Raw genomic sequence first — 22,259 nt, forward strand, 5'->3', positions numbered from 1 at the left:
CCATCCATCCATCCATCCATCCATCCATCCATCCATCCATCCATCCATCTCCAGGGTGGCCTCATAGAGCTGCTCACATGGAAAGCAATTCCATCGTAAATCAAAACAATTTGAGTAATTTTCCTGGAATTAGGGTTCATGCTGGAAGCCTCTCTTTGTTTCTTTTGCTCCAGGTATTTTAATGTCTGTGGTTCATGTCTTCCAATCCGCAGTCACACGGGCCAGTCACAGTCCCCGGTTTCAGCTATGCTTTGCAGTCCCTCCAGCGAACCCCAAAGAGCATTTTGGATATGCTACATAAACTATATTTAAAGTCAAGCCATCCCAAACATCCCCTTCACATATGGTGAAACTCTATCCAGCTTTTTTTCAGATAATGTAGTAACAGATAAAAAATGTTATTTATATCCGCAGACTTCACCTTGTGGAGCACATTGCATTTCTTTCCCAAATCCACACTCTCCCTTCCAAACCCTTCTTGTTCATCCACAAGCCTCTACGTCTGTGGGCCCACCTTTTCCTTTCACGGTCTCTCTTTCTGTCTTTCTGCTCAGCCCTTTTTCACCCAACCTCTCAATCTCTCTCTCATTCCATTTCCTCCCTCCATTTGCTTCTGGATCTCCTTCTGATATAAAGCAGTTTAGCTCTTCCAAACTTGGGCATCTTCACCTATCACCTCTCCATTAACATGCAACAGTGATCAGATCCCTGTGCCTTAAAGTACAGCCAAGAGATAATAAATATTTTTTGGTTTTTTTCCCCCAAGGACTTGCTAAGTTGTATACTTCATTTGGTACAGGAGACGATAATTATATACTGGTGGTTGCCATTTAACTGTACAAATAGCCATTTGTATTGCCAGTCTTTGGTGGACAGGATTTTGTTTGTCATTGTCCCTGGGTTTCCTCAAGTGGAGGTCCCTGTGTGCCCCTGACTGTGTGGGCATCAAGGATGGCTTCCCTTCTAGATCTAGCACCAGCGGGGAGTCTCCGTTGAGTCGTTTTCTAAGTGCTGGGTATGAATTTGGCTCTATTCATTTGCATTCTTGCTTCTATCCTCTTGGTACGAAGGGGACCAGATAGACCAGAAGGCTCCTGAGGTTGGAGGCTCCAGGTCTGGCCAAGGATTGTCCTAATGCTCACATTCTTATGTGTGTCTAAGCCTGACAGCCTGGGCTTCATCACTGTGGAGATCTTGGCCAGATGCCAGCAGGTCCTCAGGTGTCCCTCTCTTCCCGACCACAGTGCACCCCACAGTTATAAAGCCACGACTGTGCTCTCTGTCTGCTCCCCACAGTAAGAGGGACAGTAATGGGGGGTGGCTGTACTGACTTCAGATCGCTCTCACCGCCCTGCAGTTCACATCCATAGCTGGAAACCTGAGGAGAACATGTCGACTCCTGAAAATCAGCCTTGAGTCAACATGAAGCTGATAGACTGTGGCAGTGGGATTTATGAATCAGCTGAAACATACAAAAAATGAAATCCCTTTTTGTTGCTGAAGGAAACCCCAGAGGCACAAAAAGCCCTTATTCTTTGGGGGCTCTATTTACAATTTACCTATATTTTAAGCAGTAGTTAGTCCTAAGTTCCTTGCCTACTCAGGATTCGTTAAAGGAGAGGAGTAAAGAAGTCTATGACATGATAAAACCATTAAGCCCAGCCTTCATGGGCCCTTGGGGATTTTCACAAATTGTTCTAATAAATTAATCCATTAACTACATGAAATCAGGCATTAAGTATAATGGAAATTTATAAGTTCTGTTGCCTTTTCTCTTACTGGCCTCTTCTTCCTGTAGTCCCCCCACACCCTCACACTCACCCAGAAGCATCCTCTCTCCCTCCCTCCACCTTCCACTGTGGCCGGGTTAGGTCATTCTCTCCCTTCAAAAATTCATCTCAGATATGTCCTCCTCCAGAAGGTCGATGTGGACACATCCCCCAGCCCTAACCCCCTCCTCTCCCTCCACACCACACACACCAGTTTAGATTTTAGTTGATTCCCCATATGCCCCTCTAGTAGCACATTTACCCTACGGAAGCCCTGGCTATATGATTGCCATGTATGTCTCCCACTGAAAGCATCCAGTGGTTTCCCACTGCTTGAGGGAAAGACTAAGGCCTTATCCCTGTTGTCTCATAATGTATATGAGTGTCGAGTCACTATGTTGTACACCTAAAACTAATATACTATTGTATGTCAACTACACTTCAATTACAAAACGTAATTACAAGTTCCCTTTTGCTTTTTTAAAAAAGTTCTAAGGCCTTAAGGGCTCGGAGGACCAGCTTTGGCTTATCCCCTGCCTCATCACCCACCATGCTCTTTCCCCACACTGGCCTTCCATTTCCCTGAAACCCCTGTGCCCCTGTTCACCCTGGGATCTTGGCCCACACAGTCCCCTCTCTCTAGAGCACGATTCCTCTCTTTCCTTCCACCCCACTCGCCTGCGTGAACGCCTACGTTTTGTTCAAGTCCTAGTTCAATTGCCAATTCCTCAAGGAAGCCTTTGCTGACTTTCTTTAACTGGGTCAGGTTCCTCTCGTTCTTGTAGAACCATCTAACATTTCCTCGGAGCTCTTACTTCGTTTTTTAATTACACATTCATTCTTGTGATTATTTAATTAATGTCTCCCTTTATGACTGGACTGTCAGCTCCATAATAGTACAAACCAATCTGTCTTACTCACCATCAGTGCCTGGCAAAATGCCTGGTATCTAATGGGCCCTTGATAAATATTTGTTTAATGAGTAAATGAATATAATTTAACTAAGGTTACCTGACTGTCTCCTTCACTAGTCTCAGAAGCTCCGGAACAAAAGCTATGCCTCTTTTTCTAGGCCCTGCATTTATTAGCAAATGCCTGCACATAATCATTGTCCTCGGCATATTTGTGGATTGAATACCAGGCCGGTCCCTTCTTAGGAGGCTCTAGTGGAAACATGTTATCAGAAGACTTAATTAGAAGGTGGGGTCCTACAGGTATTAACAGAGAGGCTAAACCAAGACCCTAAACGTTATTCTAAGTGAGTTCAAATTAGGCTGGAATACCCTACCCTTGGTTAAAAGCAGACCCAAACATTTTTCCCCATCTTGTAGAAGATACTTCCTTACTTCTTTGAAGGCAATATTTCGGAATTGAAAGATCTCAAAAAAGGATCAGATCTTTTAATCTCGAGTCTTTACCTCACTTCTTTACCTCACGGCGAAAAAGTCTGTAGGGCCTAAAAAGAACTCTAGGTTTTGTTATTTCTGTCAGGGAGTGCCAGGTTGGCAGGAACCCACCTCACACCCTCTGGTGAGGAAAGTTTGCCTGAAGAAAGGGAGACAGGGTGCCTTTCTGTCTTTTTCCCCCTCCTCCCCCGCTCAGGGATCTGTACCAGGTCTGAGGTAGGAATGTGGCCTTGGCTGACTGGCGGGGCTAGCATCTTGGTCTGGTGCTCCCAGGCCAGTTGTGTTCCGTGAACTGCAATCTCATCCTCCAGAGCTGGCAGCAAACTGTGGACATGGCCATGGGGTGGACTTGACCGCATGTACAGGAGGTGGTTCCTCCCGGTTTGTGAAAGCCAATTTTTAAATATTCAGGTTAGTAAATCATTAGTGGGCTTGAAATCAACCCTTGTGAGAGTATTTACACCACAGAAATTGGAAAATACTATAATCAGGGCTTTTTTCTCTCTTTTCTTCTTTTTTTTCCCCCACCTCCCTTTCTTCCTTCAATTTTTTCTTTCCTTCCTTCCTTCATTCCTTCCTTTTCTCTGATAGCTGGTTTACCAGCATACTACTAGACTCAAGTTTTAGTCCTGGCTGGACACTCACTAGCAAAGTACTCACTCAGTCTCACAGAGCCTCAGTTTCCCCATCTGCAGAATGGGGCCCCATTAGCTACCACGCAGAATTGCCGTGTTCATTGATCATGCATATAAAGTGCTAAGCCCAGCATTTGAAAACTTGTAAGCATTCACAGATGTTAGCTTGATTATCATTCTCCATGTAGCTTGTTGTTTCATTTTGCCAATCCCTGTGCTATTGACTTAGCATTGAACAAACTTGAGTTTAACATTTAGTAATATTTTAGCAATATTTTTTTTTAAAGATTATTTATTTATTTATTTGAGACAGAGAGAATGAGAGACAGAGAGCATGAGAGGGAGGAGGGTCAGAGGGAGAAGCAGACTCCCTGCCGAGCAGGGAGCCCGATGCGGGACTCGATCCCGGGACTCCAGGATCATGACCTGAGCCGAAGGCAGTCGCTTAACCAACTGAGTCACCCAGGTGCCCCTATTTTAGCAATATTTTAAAAATGTCATTTTCTAAGCAATCAGTTAAAGCTTACCATTATTGCCACTGATGTGCCATGATGCCCTCTTCTCGTTTACTTGGGCGCTGAATATCAGGTACTAGTCACCATTCTGTGTATTCATGGGTTTGTGTGTTACTGTCCAGGGTGACAGAGAGCCTGTGGGTTCAATGTCTTTCTCTCCTGTTCTTTAATTTAGAATCCTTCTAATCCTCAAGAATCCCCCAGTCACCGAGAATAAACCATCCCCTGGCTTCCAGGATCAAATATTATTTGAGGGAGATCAAGATGTCACACTCTAGATGCCAACCACTTCTACTCAGCACCTGCCACAGGCAGACTGTTCTGGAAATTTAAAAAAGTAAATAAAGAGAAAGAAATGGAAATGAAAAGAAAGACCTGAAATCCCTAATCTACATTCTGAGATGCAAAAAGCTCTGAAAACTAGACATTCTTTCATAACTCAAATTGTGGCAAAACCTGACCCAAACTGCCCTGAGACGATTTAAAGTCTTTATCACCCTTTGTATTAATATTTGTGTAATCTGGTACAGAATCACCAGTGTTTCTGATGACAGGGAACTGCCCCAGACCCCACTGAGGTTGTTCCATAATATACAATATGCATACCAAATCACCTGTCTAAAATCCCCCAAAGTCTCCGCTCAGAAACATATCATCCTAAGGCTTTTCAGAGAAGGGATTCTGGGCCTGTAGTAGAAATCACAGTATCTGTCTTTAAGGAGGTTATAATCTGGCCATACCAGATCAGTCCAGCCGAGCTTCCAGTAAAAGGGGCATAGATGTTTGGACCGCATGTAGCTGGCAGGAAGTAGGGCCTGGAAATCCAGTCAGGCTGTATCACCCAACAGCTCAATCGCACTGTTAGCCTCCGCACTCCTTTACGAGGAGTAGGAAAACATAAGCAGAGACGCACACATTCCTAGGGATCGCCTCCAGTGTCCATTATTTATTCCCTGGGTTCTGGGTCTTTAATTCTCTGCAGTGGGGCTATCCACCCCCAAAACTCAGACCCCCATAGAGCATCATTCATTTGGAGGTCAGGAATTATTTTGATGCTTAGAGAAAACACCCTCCAAGAGGAGAAACTGCGCACTCCCCAGTACAGCAGCATGCTCTGCAGGCCCCAGGTACTGGTGCCCCTCCGTCCGGAGCATCCTGTAGGCTCTCGGCCAGCCTGAAGACCTCCACGCTTCTTACGTGGATGTATCCTTCCTACAGACTGATGCTTTAGAGCCCTGGGCTTCCAGCCAAATGCAAAGTGATTCTGCAGGGGCTCTGGGCCCGTTCTCCAGGCTGCTCTCACTGATGTGCCTCCAAAACTCTTTTGAAAATGTTGTGCAAGTTACAATCTCCAGAACCAGCCCACAAGGACATTCCTTTCTCCAAGACAGCAGACCTTCCAACTCGTAGGAAGATGGTCTGCTTGCTAGGTGTTTTTTGTTCTTCCCTCCTGACCTACAAAATTTGGCTTCTCCAAGCTCAGTCTTTTGAAGTATGTGTTTGTTATCTCTGGAAATGCTGAGGGCTTGCCCTACCGTATGTTTCCCAATAGCCTATTCTGGACATACCCATAAATAATCAAATAGATTCATAAATCACAAAGTAGTGACGTTTTCTTGAACATATACTATGTACCAGGTACTGTCCTAAGTGCTTTACATACATTATTCTAATTAATCCTCAGAGAAGTTCTGTGGGGTAGGCATTGCTTTTCCCTTTCCTTCCTTCCTTCCTTCCTTCCTTCCTTCCTTCCTTCCTTCCTTCCTTCCTTCCTTCCTCTCTCCCTCCCTCCCTCCCTCCCTCCTTCCCTCCCTCCCTTCCCCCCTCCCTCCCTTCTTTCTTTCTTTGTTTCTTTGTTTCTATCTTTCTTTCTTTCTTTCAGCTGAGAGATAAATGAATAGAATAATATTTTCTATGTAATCATCTACCCTAGCCTGGTCATGTCCCAAAGTTTAATTAATTGAATAAGGAGGCTGCCCTGAACTGAACTCAAGGCATTGCTTTTTTTATCCCCAGTTTGCAGTGAAGGACACCAAGGCTTGGAGAGTTTAAACAGTTTGTCTAAGGTCACGCAGATAAATCCATGTTAGAGCCGAGATCTGAACGTAGCATTTTCTAACTGCAGAGTCCATGATTTTAACTGCCAAAGAAATACGGGAAAGAGACAAAAGGGCCTTTAGATAACTGATCCTTAGCTTCTCTATTCTGTTTACTCCCCAAGCCCTCCCAGCACCCATAACTCACACAGCCCCATTGACAGATACTTGTGTCTATTGAATGGAGTCTTCGCAGGTTCCTCCCTTGACACAGAATGGTCCTCTTTCTCAGCTCAGTGCGATAAATACCCCCACCAGCACTTTTCTGATCGTCACTGTGATGCTTCCCCAAGATGACCCAGTGGCAGTCAAGTCCCTCCTGGCCTTTGTCACAGTAGAATCAACTGCCATTGCTTTCAAAGCGCTGGGCTAAGGCCAGAGCCCACTGGGGGAAATGAGTGGATAGTCCTACTTCCGACTGGGCTGGAAAGGCCAGGAAAAAGGGAAGTTCTCATAGACCTGGGTTTGGTTTCTGCTGTGTCATTAACTATTTGCATAACTGGGCAAGTCATTAACCTTTCTGATCCTCAGCTGCCTCATCTGTAAAATGAAGCTATTAAGCATACTGATCTCGTATCAGTGCTGTGAGGGAGGAATAGAGCAAGGCAGGCCTGGGAAGGGCCTCACATGTAGTTAGTGCCTAGGAAATAAAAGGTGTTGTTATAGTTGTTAATAAGAGCCTATGGTTTACAGCATTGGTTATTTACCTTTTTATGGCACTTGGAGTTTCACAAAGCATTTTGCATGAGTTAGCAGGCATCTCTGGATGCCTGTTGTGTTTAGATACTACATGAGCTACTTGATAATCATTTTGTATTTTCTATTCCTCCTATGACATGGGATAGATGAGCCCTTTCTCTTTTTCTCTAGCCAAGAGAAGTGTGACACAGAGAGGCTGAACAGCTTATCAAAGCAAATCTGTAGCTTAGCCAAGAACAAAACCCTGAGCCCTAAGACATCCATTTATTATGTCAGCCCTCTGTTGGGCAGCCTCATTTCCACGGGCCCCATGCTCATTCAAAACACTGAAGAGTAAAAAGGACAAAACTCACATTTCTGCCAGACATGATATCCAGGCGTCTCTGGAAGAATGGTTAGCAATCCCGGCATGAGGTTTTGTGTTTAAGGTACTTGGATACGAAGGAGGATTGTAAACCCCGTGGAGCTCATTTCACATGTCAGAGTCTATTCTGGATCTTGAAAGTGGGCCATGGAAGCCCCAGCTGTGCCCCAGCAGAGCTACATTCCTGCAGAGGCTTCTAGCACTATGCAGGAAGCAGGCGGGGGAGCAGGGCCCAGGATTTGCAAAGGGACCCAGTGGGTGTCTCCACCAAAGGGCCGGAAGAAAATAATAAGCTGTCCCAGCGTCAGCCTGCCAGGCCTTAGTTTTTGCAGAGCCTACATTAGGACAGTATAAACCTTGTTTCCCTTTGCATGATTTCTTTTTAAGGACTTTGGCTATTTTTAGAGGTTCCTTTCACTTGCCAGCTCTCTTTGATCCCACACAGAAAGTCCAAAAGGGACCATTCTCCCATCCTCACATTTTGCCCTGTTTCAGCAGGCCCAGTGGCTCCCGTGGTCCTGTGAGCATATCATTGGTATTCCACGTGCAGCCCTATCCACAACCCAGCTGTTGGCAGGAACCAGGTGGGTTTTATGGGAAGAAGATGAAGTAAGAGAGTATCACCGAAGGCCCTGGGCAAGGACTGGTGTTTGATAAGGGATGAAAGAGCTTGGAAGTGTGTTGAAATCTTGTATCCAAGAGGGTAAACTAAGATAAACCTGCCCCCGGTGTCTAGTATCACCAGGAAGGTGCGGGTTGCACCTCGCAAGCATAGGTAGGTACCAGTAACCTTGATAATACGCTCATCTGTCATCCGTGGCCTCTCAGGGGAGTTTGCTTTCAAGTTGGCAGGTAGTTCAAAGCATGGTTTGCTTTCATTCCTTCAACTCCTCATGGTTCCTCTCCTTGTTTATTTCTTTTTTCTGACTGACCTTTCAAAGCCATTTATACCCTGGACCATCCACTGCTCCTTTCTCATGCTTTCGAGATCAAAGTGCTATTCTGTTGGGTGGGGTTGTTTGAAAAATGGAGAATTTCTACATTATTGGCCTTTGAAAGTAGATTAGGCAACAGGAGGGAAAAAGAAACGTCAGAGGGACTTCTCCTTACTTCGCTAGGCTGCCATCATTTTGTGCATAATTTCTGCTGGCTTTCAAAGGTCCTACATTCCTTGGTTCCTCCTTGGTGTTGGCGGGTTCATGGGGCTCCTCGGGAATTCCATAAACCTAGACATTTAGATGGGCCCACGGGGGTGGGGCAGACAGAAGGCAGAACATTTTCCAGTGTTTTCCAGTATTGTATTCTTGACCCTTCAGTGGTGGGAAGACCTTTTCCATAGATGTGTTTGGGTAGAAAAGGGGTAAATGGTGTTGCTTTTTGAAACTGTCCTCGATAGGAGTAAGTCATTAGTTTGTAAAGTTTCACACTCTGTGAAGGGAGTTTGGTGGATTTGATTTGCAAAAATTCTTCACACAGCATTTTCAGCAACATAAATATTATGGGAAGCAGGATACCTGCCTCCCTGAGTCTAATTGTGTCGGGCCCACCATATATAGGGTAGCTCCCCTCACTTCCCTGTCTACACTTCTATAATATTTACGATAATTTATGATCTTGTATATATGTTTGCTTCCTAGTTATTGACTGTCTCATGCCAACACAACTCTCAGCACACACACGCACACGCACACACTGTGGATTATAAGTCTCACGAGGACCCACATTCAGGTTTGATTTGCTCACACATGACAGCACCTAGATGTGTGCCTGTTGCATACGGATTGCTCAGTAAATATTTGGGAATGAATGAATTCAAGAAATATGTTCTTAGAAAAGCTGTTTGGTTTAAGACACCTAACTTACCAAAAATAGTCCTTTCTGTACAGGTCCATTTAAGTGTGGTAATTAGTGTTTGTCAGAGAAGAGTGTTTGCCAAGGGAGTTGGAATCACTGGTTATCCAGATAGGACTTTTAAGGAATAGTATGAGGCCCGTCACTTTCTTTTCTCTCATTTTCCCTTTGATCTGTACACCCTTTCTGTCTTCCTGTATTCACTAAGTGCTAACCAAGTATATGCCAACCATGGTAAAACAGGGATAATGCTATACCTACCTCACAGGATTGGTGTGAGGACAAAATCAGATTGTTGTATTTACCAGTTTCTGGCAAAGTTCCTGACATATGAAGAGCCTGATAGATGTTAGCCATTAACATTATCAGAAATATTTATGGAGCAACTATGATGCACTTTCTATCTCAGAGTCTCCAGAATCAGGAAAAAGAAGAGCATCTGTACCACCAGGGGGCTTGTGATGATTTTTGTCGTTAGTTTTCTTTGCGCAGTATCTATTTTAAGAGCAGAAAATGACATGGTGACCTCTTGGTTTACAGTGGGGAAGGTCAGCTAGCCAGAACAAGAGTGAGGAAATGAACAAAAAATCAAAATTTAAATACAGACAATATTACAGACGTTTTCCTTTTGCCTCAGGCTCCTTATGTGGCTTGGCACAGCACTGTTGCTGATCCTGTCTTTTTAAAAGAAATTTGATATTTTGTTCATCAAGGATTGTTTTGCCCTAAATTTGACTTTTTTAAAATATTGCACTAACGGGGTGTCCAGCTGGCTCAGTTGGAGGAGCATGCGACTCTTGATCTTGGGGTCATGACTTTGAGCCCCACATTAGGTGTAGAGATTACTTAAATAAATAAATAAACTTAAAAAAAATATTGCACTAAAGTATTATTTATCTTGGTTTCTGAGTAAATTTTGTGCCCAAAGCAAGTACCTCCCTTGCCTCACCTTAGTCCCAGCTCCGTATGCTAGTAGAATTCCTAATCTCTTATGGTCAAGTTAAGAGCTATCAAATTTATGTACTTAGTACCTACTGTCAACGCCCAGTCCAGTCCACTTCTTAACTTCTAAAATAGCCTCCTCTCTTGTCCATCATTTTTATACAGAGTCAGAAGGATCTTTGGAAACGTACATCAACCCCTAGCTTGTAACCTTCTGTAGCTTCTCATTTCCATAAAGTAAAATCTGAATCCTTACCATGGCCTGCAAGATCTTGGATGGTCTGGTCTGACCTCCCACCACTCCCTCCCTTTGCCCACTATATTCCAGTCACTCCTCCACTCCTATCTTCTCTTGGATCCTTGAGTCTAGTGTGGTCTCTTCCACATGGTTGCCTTCATACACATTGTTCACTTTTTAGCACTTTCCCCTGGCTGGCTCCTGCTCACTCTTCAATGGCAGCAGAAGCCACCTCCTCAAAGGTCTTCCCTGACCTCCCAATCTAAGTTCTGCCCCCACCCCCACCTCCATTAGTCTCTTTTGTACCTCCTGTTCTTTCCTTCCCAATGCTTCCTGCCATTTGTGATTAAGTATGTATCTTTCCATGTGGTGACCTGTCTGATCTCTTCCTCGCCCAGTAAACTGTAAGCTCCTGGAGGGCAGAAGCCATGTTTATTTACCATCTTCTTCCCAGCCCATAAACAGTGCCTGGCACAGAGGGGATGCTCGATTATTTGTTGAGTAAAAGGGAATGAGTGAATAAATCAATCTTCAGCTTGCAAAATCTTGACCTCGGGACTCTGCCGCACACTAAGGGACTTTCATGTCCCATTCTGCCCTTTGTTGTTGTGAACTTTGCTCTTCTAGAGCAAGTGTTTTTCCCCTAGATTATTTTTATTGGAAAAAGTGAAGCAAATATAGAGATAATTATTGATTGTCACTCATCAAGTCTCTGCTCCCTATCACCAACATCCTCCTGGGAGCCTGCTGCAGGATTCCTGGGAACCACAGGAAATAAGTCCACTAAACCACTTGAAATGCTTTTATAAAAATAGACCGGCCTTGACCTTCTTCCTGCGGAAGGCCTCTTTCCTCCAGGCAAACATTGCAAAGAAATGTTATCTGCTCTTAGAAACCTCCCACATCAATCATCCTCCCAGCAGGATTTATCTGGACTTGGAATCCTGTTCTGAAATGGTCTTCCTACTGCCTGGGCCATCACCTGAGCAAATTGCACATTTACTATTTCCGTGCTGTTGTTTTGATACCTCAGTGACATGATAGACAGGAATCAAGGCCTGAGGGACCCATGGGGACAGGCCAGTGCACACTGATACTCTTCAGGGGCAGTTTCTTCCTCCCCAGAGCTTCACACCGCTTTCCTTGGGACTGCAGCAGAGGTGTGCTAGCTTCATCATTTTGATTGCTATGCCCTGACCAAATTCCTTATTTGTGAGTTCTTTTTTTTTTTTTTAAAGATTTTATTTATTTGACAGAGAGAGGCACAGCGAGAGAGGGAACACAAGCAGGGGGAGTGGGAGAGGGAGAAGCAGGCTTCCCGCTGAGCAGGGAGCCCTATGCGGGGCTCAATCCCAGGACCCTGGGATCAGGACCTGAGCTGAAGGTAGATGCTTAACAACTGAGCCACCCGGGCGCCCCCTTATTTGTGAGTTCTATTTAAACTACTGATGCGTGGTTTTACTTCAATTGCATTTCCTTGTTTGAAGGAAGCTATCTGTCTCAAGTATTAATGCAAAAGCATCCCATGAACAGAAGGCAGTCCTCGGGATAAACACAGTGAAGGGCAGCTGTGGTTAGCTTCTGCTTAGGTGTTGCTTCCTGCCCCTGAAGCCCTTTTGCTCGCAAAGAGAGGAAAGCATTCGAAAACATAGTTGCACCAGACCAAAGCTGTCTCCTTGCATTAGGTCATAATAACTGAAGGAAACTTCAAAGGGGGCCCCCTTTTTCTCTGCAGTGTGATTGAAAGATATCTTCATACCACTCAGAACTTCTGTATCATCAGGGGCCCATGCCCCTCCTTTGGGAAACAAAGGGTTAATAGGTAGGGTCTGTTGCTTTTCAGCAAATAAGCAGAGGATGTCAGTCCCCTTAGGAGCCCTCAAATATAAAAGAAGGATAGAAAAAAAAAAAAAAGAAAATACAGATGAACGTCAATAAGAAGTCTTTAAAGATTGTCCCCGATCCTATCAGCCAAAGATAACTTCTGTTAACATGTCTATTCATAGAGATATAAGCCTTTTATACAGGGTCTTATATATAGGAATATCTCAGATTTTCTGAAACAGAAAGACAGCTTTCTGCTTTCTTAGATTTCTGCATTGTTTGCCTGATTTCTATTTTGTTGCTATCTTTATTTTTCATTTTTCTTATTTTGGCTTACTTTTGCTTTACTTTGCCCTTTTATTAATTAATTAACTAATTAATTAATTTTAATATATTTTTAAAGATTTTATTTATTTGTCAGAGAGAGAGAGCACACACAAGCAGGGGGAGTGGCAGGCAGAGGGAGAGGGAGAGGCAGGCTCTCCGCTGGGGACCCAATCCCAGGACTGAGATCATGACCTGAGCCAAAGGCAGCCACTTAAATGACTAAGCCACCCAGGTGCCCCTATTTATTTATTTTCATGCAGAACATTGGGTCATTAATATTAGGCCTTAAATTTTTCTTTAATATGAGCAGCTAAAGGTAAAAGTTTCCCTTTAATAATTGTTTTAGTTGCCTCCCCAAATTTTCATATGCTATATTTTGTTATATTGTTCAGTTTAAATTACTCTATAAATTCTCCTTACCCTATACATTTTCTTTTGATGGATTATTTCAAAGTGTGTTAATTGAAAATATTTGCAGTTTTCCTAGTTATCTTATGGTTTTTGATATCTAGGTTAATTACACTGTGATCAGAGAGTTTATTCCATATGATTTCAATTCTATTCAATTGATTCAGGATTGGTCTGGAGAAAGTAGAATCACATGATTCCATTTTGTAAAAAAATATATATATATATGTATAGTTTTATAATCTGCTTATTTATAACCAGACTTGACTAAATACATTAGGACTGTTTCCCTCATTAATAAACATAAATCTACATCTCCATTTGCAATGGCTACAGAGGATTATAGGATTCTGTTTTGTGGACATGCTGAACTCTGTGAGCTAATCTTCTCTTGTTGGACACTTGGTTGTGTACTGTTTGTCACTATTATAAACAAAACTGCTATAGTCATCCTTGCACCCCATGCCTTGCACCCTCCCCTCCCCCTGGGAGGATTTATGGACGTGGAATTGCGGGGGAAAGCACGTGCATATTGTTAAGGTTTTTACTCAAAATATTCTGAAAGTTTCTACCTATCATGGGTTTAATTTCCATTTTTACTCCTTGGCTTACATGTGCTTCCTTTCTGATTTATATGTCTGCTCTTCAAGGTAGAGGAGAAATTATTTGGAAAGTTTTGGACCTGCTGACTTTGGTTTCAAAGTCACCTCATAAAATGAGAGCCTTGCTCCCCTTGCCTCAAGGTGCTCTGAGGATGCATAGCACCCTTCTTGGGATTTCACTGCAGGCATTTACTGGACACGTGACCCAAGCCAAGGGTTGCTTTTCCAGCGTGAGCTTGGGAACTTGCCAGACTCCGCTGGGCCCAGACTAAGGGGGAGCAGAATGGCCTGAGGCAGAGTTGTCTTTTGACTGACACTTGGCTGCTTTCGTCCTTTGCTGCACCACCCTTACCTCTCAGCTGACAAACCAGTCCTGACCTCTGTTCAAAGCTCACCTCCTCTCTAAATCTCCAGGCATCAGTGACTCTGTATGATGCAGCAATTCCCAGACCTCTGGTAAAACTACCTGTCAGTGTTTTATGTCTGTCTCTTTAATACGCTGTAAATTTGTAAATTTACAGTAAATTCTTGCAAGGGGGACCTCATCTCCACTTATTAAATCTGGGGCTTTTGTACCTGCTGCAGAGCACAATGTATTGAAGGCCGTCAGTAACACTTACTGAAATAAGAACCTGGTTCATCTCCCAGGTTGAGGTGAGGCTTGGCCCAGCCAAATAAAAATGGCAGACAACTGAGAATTCTTGCTCATGTCACATTCCAAATGGTGTCCGTCCTTGTCTTTAAAATAAGAGACAGCCAAGATACAAGTTAAGAACTCACTGTGATTCAGACTGACGGATATTATCTCCGACTCGCCCCTTTATAGATAGATGTGTGACTGCAGGCGAGTCGCTCATGCTCTCTGAATCGGTTTCCTCGCGTGAACGGTACCTACTCACAGGGTTGTTGTAAAGATCACATTTGGTAAGAGCATGGAAAGCAAATAGCGCGCGGTACCTAGCAAGTGATGAGCTCACCACAAATGGGATCATGACTGTCTTTCATAGCTTGGGAATTCGCAAAAGAACCAGCCTCCCCCCTGGGTTTGGGCTGTGTTGTCCCCTGCTCCCCTCATCCTTTCCTGCCATGGGAGGGACGCACTGTAAAGGCTGCTTGGCTTTCTCTAAGGCACTCCGACTCCACCCTTCCATAGCGGAGAGAAGTGGTTGCTTTGCTTAGAGGACTTTGCTTTCCTTTCACAACTCCTGAGATCCAGGTAACAAAGCCTCTGCTGAGTTTTTAACCAAAACAGGGTAAGACTCACCAGGGGTCCACAGGTTGATTGCTCATTGTTTCATAAAGCTGTATGTTTTGCACTAATTCTTTTGATTTTCTTAGGCCTTTTCCATTTACTTTGAACAAGCTTTTCTTTCTTTCTTTCTTTCTTTTTTTAAAGATTTTATTTATTTATTTGACAGAGACATAGCAAGAGAGGAAACACAAGCAGAGGGAGTGGGAGAGGGAGAAGCAGGCTTCCCGCCGAGCAGGGAGCCCGATGTGGGGCTCGATCCCAGGACCCCGGGATCATGACCTGAGCCGAAGGCAGACGCTTAACAACTGAGCCACTCAGGCGCCCCTGAACAAGCTTTTCAGTACCTGACTCTGGGGACCCCAGGAGCACATCTGTGTTCCTTACCTGAGCTGTACCTTACGTCACTGGGCACAGGGCATAACTCTGCCTTTGCCTCCTGAGCTTTGTTCCTCCCTGCAGGGGTGGAGGGGTGATCCTGTGAGGGCCCCTCCCCCAGGGGTTTTCATTCACTGGACCTGATTGGGGCTGGCCCCTGCAAGCTCAACACATCTCCCCACGGGATTCTGATGCATGCCATAGTGACAACCCCTGGCCTGAGAAATCCTTTCTTTCTACATCAAGAGAGAGAGAAGGAATCCAGCCTAGAAAGGGAGAGGCCAGCTTGATTATTTTTCTCCTTTTTTCTCCAAAGTTACTGAAATATCTCCAAATCGACTCTCCTTGTTTTCTTTAAAAGCAGTGGCCCAAGGGACACTGCCCATTTTGATATGTTTATTTTTTTCTTTCTTTCCATTACTCATATTTCCTTTACTGAATTATTGTTTGTCCTTGTTGGGGGGAAGAAAATAAGACAGAAGGTAAGACAAAATGAGTGAAGGCTCCAGGTCCTTCTGGCCTTGTTCTGCTGTGTGAGGCTGGGACAGGAGGGCTGTTTGTCTCTGCAGCGGAGGGCACAGGCCACAGGCAGTGCATCTTGACTTGATTTGGATTGTCACAGAGCCCCGGCTACTGACCATGGTGGTACATGGTGGCGAGGCCCATATGTCTCCAATCCGAACCAGAAACCAGTTCTGAAGAATGAACTGAGGCCTAGTCACAATATACACGCCCATGATAAGATGAAATCAGGCTTCCGGGGAGGGGGGCAGGGGGGTCATTTAGCTTAGCAATGTAATGAGGTTCTGTTTTGTTTCCGTTTCTCTCTGCCTCCTATTTTAATTGGTCCAGTGTTTCCCGAGAGTTCCAAGATTGGAGTCCTCATTTATTCACTTGATGAGCTTCCGCTGTGCCAGACATGAGGAATATAGTGGGGAATAAGGCAGACACAACGAGGACCTCCTGAAGTTTGCATTCGAGTGGGGAAGGCCCACCATAAAAGGGATTCCCAGTGAACTGAGTGTTGCAGTGAAGTCCAGGGTACCATGGAAGTTAGATAATAGGTGACCTACAGAGCCTGAGAGATGGGAAGACTTCCTAGAAGAAGTGGAATTTATATTCCTAGTGAGTAGGGAAAAGAAGGTAGCAGGAAGAGCTTGTGCAAAGGTCCTGAGTGCAGGAAGAGCATGTTTCACTTGGGGAGAAAATAGCCTGCTGTGGATGAGGAGAGATGGCTGTGGCTGGAGATGGCAGGGTCAGGCCATGCAGAGCCCTGGAGACTTCTCTCTGAAGGACTGTGGAAAACCACTGAGCAGTGCGGGCTGGGGTGTGACATGATCAGATTAGCTTTTTAAAAACATCACTCTGGGGGCTTAGTGGAGAAGTCGGGGAGGTGAGGCAGAAGCAGGGAACAGGTGCAGTAGCCCAAGTGAGAGGCAGCGGCCCCTCAGATAGGGTGAGTGATGTGGGCCTAGGCCAGATGTGGTGTCTGTGCTTCCCAGCTTCCGAGCCAGGATATCCTGGATCACAGGCGCAGTGGCCTTCTCTGGGAGAGACGGCAGCAGTCAGCCAGGGCTGAGAGGTAATGAGAGGTGAGAGAAACTTGGGTCTGCCAGCTATACCAGAAAATAAAATTTCCGCGTTTGAGGGCGCTGCTTTGAGAATGTGGGTCTCATTGATCTTCACTCGCAGATTGAGAAATGAGGCACCAGGGCATCTTAACAGAGGACAGATAATGCTGGGGAGCCAGAGTGCCCTCGCTACCTGACCTGCCAGTCGGAGCATTAAGGACTATTGTCCCTGCTCCTGTCCATCCTGCTGTGACTCACCGAATGACTGGACAGATCGTCTGTCCCTCAGTTGCATGTGTATGACCTCAGAACTGAATTTCCGAGTCATGCCACTATTCTTCATAAAATACACAAGATAGTGTCCCCTCTGAGAGTTTTCAGGGCAGGTCAGACAGCCTGAGGGGGCGGAGCAGACCAGCCAGCTCTCAAGACGCCTCCCAGTCTTATGATGCCTTGGGGCCTGGTGACACTAGAGGAGACAGCTGAGATCATCTTAGGGCGCTTCATTCATTCACTCAGCAAATGGTTATTAAGACCCTGCTGTGTTCCTGGCCCCATTCTCATATGGTGAATAAAGCTGGCAGTGTCCATACCCCATGGAGCTTACGTTCCAGGCATTTCCCAAGGCACAGTCAGTGACCCACGCTGCCTCCATGCTCTCTTGGTCTTGGTGTTGAATAAAAAGGCCCATGTTTCCTGGCATCGGACCCTTCAGGCGCCTCTAACAAGAGTGAGCTTCCATTTTATAAATGTGCCAAGCTTGCTTTCACCTCTGGGCCTTTGAACTTGCTTTTCCCTTGGCCTGGAGCTCTCTTTGCCAACGTTGCCTCCCACCCCCAGCACATTCCTACTTCTTCTTCAGACTTCGCCTCAAATGTTACTCAAATAAGCCTTCTTTTACGACCAGCCCCAGGAGCAGGCCCAGCCCTCCGGCGGGGGTGAGGGTGGGGTGCCCCTTATCCCTCTGTTCTTCACTGGTGCTGTTTCGTGGACTCTTTCTCCCTCTCCACTTTGCTCCATTAGGGCAGAGCCCTTGTCTGTGACGCTCAGCTTTGTATCTGCAGTGCCTTGCACGTCATGGTACGTAATACGTGCTTCCTAAATAGTTGCTGAAAGGAATGAGGGCGGGAGTGGGGTGATGAGCTGTATTGTGCTGTTCAGCGTGTGGGTTTTGCTGACAAGACCTGCACTGTGCAGAAAACGTCTCATGAACCAAAGCCCAAGAAACTGTGCTAATTGCCAGTCGCCATACTGAGCCCCAGGGTGAATAGATTTTTAAAGATTTTATTCTTAGGTAATCTCTGCACCCAACGTGGGGCTCAAACTCACAACCCGAGACCAAGAGTCGCATGCTCTACTGACTGAGTCAGCCAGGCGGTCCCAAGTATGAGTATTTTTGATTGATTACATCAGTATGACATTAATCCTACATATTTTCTAAAACCATTGATCTCTCCCCGCAAAAATAACAGATCAGAGAGATGAAAAAAACCAGGGAAGGGATGAGTTGATCTATTACTATTCATTAATTCATTCAACCAATACTTATTAAATACTATGATTTATCAGGCACGGAGGACACAGAGGCAATAGAAAAGCCAAGTTCCCGCTTTCTTGTCTATTTTTTCTCCTGTAGGGGGAGACACTGCATTTTTAAAAAAGTGAACAGCTAAGATAATCTGAAACAGTGCCAATTCTTCTCTCCGTCCATTGAAATCAGATACCAGTGGCCGGAGAGCGGGAGTGCATCAGCAGGGGGAGAGTGGTCCGGGTGTCTCTGAGGAGGTCACACCGAGCTGCAACCTTTGAGGATGAGCAGGAATTCAGTGGGTGGGGTCAGGGACGTGTGCAGAGCCCCATGTGTCCCAGTGTGTTTCACTGGCTGGAGGAGACTGCGTGATCCCCTGGAGCAAGGAGCTGGCGCATTTCGGGGAAGAAAAGTCAGGATGCTAAGCTTTCTTCCAGTTGTTGGCCCAGAATAGGCACAGGACTCAAAATAATTCACCAACTGGGGAGCCACAAGAGTTAATAGAATCTTTTCAAAGGACAGATGCTTCTCTGAGGGCCAGTGCTGCCTCCATTGTGAACCTGTCCTGATCCTCACCGAGTTCAAATTCATTTTCTCCTCCTGCAGCGTGTTGGCTGGCGCTGTTTGTGGCAGTCACTACATTCTACCCATCAGTTATAGTTATTTGCATCCTCTGGTTGGCCTCCCTAGTGACTTTTCAACTCCTTGAGGACAGGGATTGGATCTTATGCTCTCCCTTCTCCCATGGACACACTCTTGTCTCACACTTAGTAGATGCTCAGTGGATATTTGCTGACATTTATTAAATTGGATAACTAAGATTTCTGGCTAATATTTTAAAAACATACCTATTTTAAAGAGTCTTGGGGCACCTGGGTGGCTCAGTCAATTGAGCATCTGTCTTTGGCTCAGGTCCCAGGGTCCTGGGATGGAGCCCCATGTCGGGCTCTCTGCTCAGCGGGGAGCCTGCTTCTCCCTCTGCCTGCCGCTCCCCCTGCTTGTGCTCTCTTGCTGTCTCTCTCTCTGCCAAATAAATAAATAAATAAATAAAATCTTAAAGGGGTGCCTGGGTGGCTCAGTTGTTAAGCATCTGCCTTCAGCTCAGGTCATGATCCCGGGGTCCTGGGATCGAGCCCCACATCGGGCTCCCTGCTTGGCAGGCAGCCTGCTTCTCCCTCTCCCACACCCCCTGCTTGTGTTCCCTCTCTTGCTGTATCTCTCTGGTCAAATAAATAAATAAAATCTTAAAAAAAAAAATCTTAAAAAAAAAGTCATGATTTGGGCAAATGGTAATTTGGAGCATAGAATTCTTGAGGGAGACCCACACCCAGATGGTTCTAGTTGAGAATGTCAGATGCCTGAGGCTTTCCAGTGAGGATGGCAGGATAAGAAAAGCAAGTTGTTGGGGACACAGGAAGAAGCAGGGCCATGAAGACTAAATGCCTAATTTGGCTGTTTTGGTCTTGGTGGTGGTAAAGAGCCATTGAAAATCATCTTGTACGTGGGGCGCCTGGGTGGCTCAATCATTAAGCATCTGCCTTCGGCTCAGGTCATGATCCCAGGGTCCTGGGATCAAGCCCCAAATCGGGCACCCTGCTCAGTGGGAAGCCTGTTTCTCCCTCTCCCTCTGCTTGTGATCCCACTCTCACTGCCTCTCTCTGTCAAATAGATAAAATCTTTAAAAAAAAAAAAAAAGAAAGAAAATCATCTTGCACGGTGCCACAGATGTCCATGTTTACTCTGAGATTTCTGCTGCCTGGTTGGGTAGTTGGTTGATTTAGGGGTTGGTTGGGGTTTCTTATTTCCTTGGTCATTTCTTTTCTTCCAGTGGGTTCATTTTCCATATATACAGAACGATTTGTCCTGATTAATCTAGATTTATGCAGCTTGAATTTATCTTTAATTATCATTTAATTAGTATGTTTAAAGTTGAGTTAGTGTTCAAACTGGAATTTATATCACATGGAAATTTGGTATCACTACTGGAAATATATAACCAGCACCAGTTGCAACAGAAGGTAATTGTAAAAGTAAGCATGGTCAAAACATAGCATGTTAGGAAATTAAAAAAAATAAGTATATAACCATAAAGTCTAATTAATTTGTACTGTCTTATGAAGTGCTTCCTAGATGTTATCTCATGATTTCATGGGGTGGCACTTGAGCATACCATTATTCTCGGTTTCATTGATGAAAAAACTTCATTCTTGAGCAATGAAGAAATTCAGTCACTCCCAGAGTTAGGAGGTCTTTCGAACTGAATTATCATTTAGTTTTTTTGTTTGCAAATGTCCTATGTGAAGAGGACCCCAGGAATTTCATGGAGCTAAAAAGTAGAATAGATGGTGGGGCCAGAGATGATTAACTGTTAAAACATAAATTTAGGTATGAACTGTTTGCTTTTGTAAGTAAAGATAAAATCTAACGAAGCATGGAAACACAAAGCGAAAAAAGCAAGGGGGGAAGGGAGCCCTGCACTGGGGGTGTGAAGGAAAGTGTCCGCCACGAGCAGAGGAGCCGGCTAACCCGTGGCTCCCCAGAGCCCCACATGGCTCGCCCGGCAGTGATCCAGCCTCAGTTCAGGCTGAGGAATGGCCCAGTGAGAACAGGGTTACATGGAGACAGCGAAGGAAAGAGAGGGCCCAAGTGCTTTGCTTCTCTCTCGGCTGTAGCTCATTAACTAAACTCAAGTTCATTTTCCTTGTCCCCTTGGACAAGGTTAAAATCCTGACGGAGGCCCGAGGGGATCGTCCTGTGGGGCCTTTTCGGGGTCAGAAAACTCCCATGCAAGCTCCTTTGTTTACATCAACAAATCCAGCTGCATTGTGCAGGCGCTTGACCGGCCACTGACTCTCAACTCAAAACAGACGTCTGGGCTGCACAGAGGAAGCACGCAGGGCTCCTGAACTGGTGGGACTTTGTCTCGATGAGTGGGAGAAAAGGACGAGAGATGGATGGCACTGGGTGTGCCAAGAGCTGACAATAGCAGCAGTCTACCAGACCTGGCTGTGGGCTGGCTTGAGCCAGGTGGGCTCCCAGATGAGATACTCAGAGAGGACTGGAGAGGCCCAGCTGCATTCCTGCCCGAGAAAGCCAAGTTCCTGTGTGTGCTGGACTGGGGGGCTTTGAACCACCTTGGCAGGGATGTCGAAGGAGACGAGGTCCCCTAGGCTTGAGAAGGGGAAGTGGGATCAGACAGAACCAGGATTCCACTTGGAGCTCAGTCCTAGAAACCGCTCTTCTGGTTTCTGTCTATGTAACGTGTTTGAATGTTATCCATATGGTAGATGATGAAATAAATCTCTCCTGATACATAAATAGTTATCTAATAAATGATGAGGTTACTCAGTATAGTAGACATTTTTCAGGTAATGCTTACTGGTTGGAAATGTCAGTGAATGATGAACAACCAAGTCCTCCTTAAAGAACTAGGCCTTTTCACCAACACTGTATGCAGTGCATCCCAGGGAGCCCCATATCATCTACACACTTATTTGAACAAACAGGCTTGCATTACATACCATGCTCTACTCTGTGAACTGATATTCACTTAGTAGATTTGCAAAATGGAGCACTCTGATACACTTTTTCCTTGAGGAAAAGGATGAAATCAAGGCAAATAACAATTATTTCAGATATGAGAACTGATTTTACAAGACAGTACGACATATATATGCATTGGAAAGTGAGAGTACAAATTACACACACACACACACAAATGTGACAACAGCCATCATCGAATGGGGAGGTTACAGATGACTGTTGTTTTCTTCTTTCTATTTTTCCATATTTCCCTCATTTTTTCACAAATATCATATATTATTTGTATAATTAGAGAAATTTCTACTTTTAAAAAT

General features: G+C 45.0%; 1 protein-coding gene and 1 non-coding gene across 8 annotated transcripts in view; both read right to left on the minus strand.

Annotated features, from left to right (window-relative positions):
* Positions 1 to 22,259, minus strand: part of FGF1 (fibroblast growth factor 1) — a 118,006-nt gene that overhangs the window by 44,285 nt on the left and 51,462 nt on the right. The window contains exon 1 of one of the 7 annotated variants that reach the window (XM_035014365.1): positions 7,474 to 7,927. The exons of the other annotated variants lie outside the window; for them this stretch is intronic. The gene's annotated coding sequence lies outside the window, so the exon portion shown is untranslated. Of the gene's footprint in view, positions 1 to 7,473; positions 7,928 to 22,259 lie in introns of those variants that run through there. 7 annotated transcript variants of the gene reach the window in all.
* LOC118017224 lies at positions 6,199 to 6,325 on the minus strand. Its single transcript, XR_004681087.1, has one exon. It is a non-coding gene; the product is annotated as a small nucleolar RNA SNORA36 family (small nucleolar RNA).

This window comes from Mirounga leonina, unplaced genomic scaffold (assembly GCF_011800145.1).
Source record: "Mirounga leonina isolate KUSES-001 unplaced genomic scaffold, KU_Mleo_1.0 Mir_168, whole genome shotgun sequence".
NCBI classification, from domain to species: Eukaryota; Metazoa; Chordata; class Mammalia; order Carnivora; family Phocidae; genus Mirounga; species Mirounga leonina.